General features: G+C 37.5%; 1 long non-coding RNA gene across 1 annotated transcript; it reads left to right on the top strand.

Moving 5' to 3' along the window:
• Positions 1–825: 825 nt before the first annotated feature.
• On the top strand, positions 826–1,247 carry LOC311296353. The gene is made up of 3 exons (XR_014628571.1): positions 826–900; positions 1,004–1,077; positions 1,174–1,247. It is a non-coding gene; the product is annotated as an uncharacterized lncRNA (long non-coding RNA).
• The last annotated feature ends 463 nt before the right edge of the window (positions 1,248–1,710 follow it).

Below are 1,710 nucleotides of genomic sequence, written 5' to 3'. Positions count from 1 at the left end.
ATGCAAAATCTACTTTTATATTGTGTTTTGGACCCCAATCACTCTACAGTGATAAAAGTCCACCCACTCCTTTTTGACATCATACTGCTCAGGTCCCGCCCACTGCTGCTGATTGACAGTCCTGTATTACCATAGTTCCCGCCCTCAGCGAGTTGTACACTATCTGCCGTTTTCTCAGCGCTCGAGCAGCTGTTGTGACAATTTCTCGTAAGTGCAGGAAATATAAGCGGACTAACACCACCTCCTTATTTAAGGCAGGAGGAGCCCTCCACAGATCCCAATACTTGATTCTAGGCAACAAATATAGTTCATAAAAAAACACAATTTTGTTCCAACACAGACCATCAAATGTTAAAACGTGTCAACAATAGAATCCAGAGAAGTAGGAAATAGCTCTCCTCAAGACTGCAAGAGGGTCGGGTCTGCTCTTATGGACCCCTACCACACAGCAAAATCTCCAGTGTTGAAATCCTGGTGTTAAGGACTCTTAGAGTAAAGAGTTAAATTTCTGGTGTTGAATTTCAAGGGATTGACACTGCTAGTGTAAACCGCACCCTCTGGCTGGTGTAAATATGTAGAGTTACTAAATTTACACCGAGAGAGTGTTATTAGTTACATCCGGGACATTTACGCGCTGGGCGCGACGAAACCACCTGAAACTTTTTTCACAGACGCCATTTTCTTTGACTCGCGATGCAAGGCATACGAGGAGGGAAAACGCAGATATGAAGTGTTTTATCGCATTTATATATGCATTTTATACAATTTTATTACATTATATTGTTTTATTACAATATGTATGTGCTGTGTGAACGGCTAAATCGTAGAAAGGCATTTTCGTTGACGCGCGATGCGGAGCAGACCAGGATGAGGTTGCTTTTAAACAGAGAAACGACGAAAGTAAGTGTTTTATCTAATTTACAATATGTATTTTATAACATATTGATTTATAGAGAAATTTAAATGCTCTGCGTGCTTAAACGAGCCGAAACCTTTCTCAAAGGCGACATCTTTGACTCAATACGGAGCTGACGACGAGAAGGTTTGCTTGTAACGTCAACAGGGAAAACACCCAAAGTAAGTGTTTTTAACCTAATTTACAACATGTATTTCATGGCATTATAATGTTTTATAACGATATTTATGTGATGTGCGCCTAAACCTTTCTCACAGACTAACATTATGCCCTGCTGCATCTTCTTTGACTCGTGACGCAGTGCAGACGCGGGGTTTGCTTTTAACGGTGAGAACACAGAGTAACAGTGTTTTAACTCATTTAACGTACAATACGTATTTTATAATGTTATTTTGTTTTATGACAATATTTGTGATGTGCAAATATCATAATGTATTTATCCTCAAACTATCTTTTACTTTAATTTTATCTGAAAAACAAACTTTCTTAGAATGTGTAAGTAATTCTTTAAGATTATGTTTATGAAAATGTATTTATCAGATTCAATTTTGGTTGATATTTGAATATGCTTTCATGTTTAAATGTATTGATTGTGTTATTTGTGTTTGCTAGGAGTATTTCCATGCTGCACCAAGTGGCTAAGGCTAACCAGGCTTGGTCTTTAAAGGCTGTAACGTTACAGACTAGAACCTGGTGAGGGTCAGATTTTACAGATAACATATGAGATAATCATGTGCATAAACATAAATAAAAAATTCTAGCTTTGTTGCTATTTGGTATAACTAGATTTTTTG

The sequence above is a fragment of the Rutilus rutilus genome (assembly GCF_951802725.1).
Source record: "Rutilus rutilus genome assembly, chromosome: 9".
Taxonomy (NCBI): Eukaryota; Metazoa; Chordata; class Actinopteri; order Cypriniformes; family Leuciscidae; genus Rutilus; species Rutilus rutilus.
The sequence above is the reverse complement of the archived record's forward strand: the minus strand, read 5'-3'. Positions and strand labels throughout refer to the sequence as shown.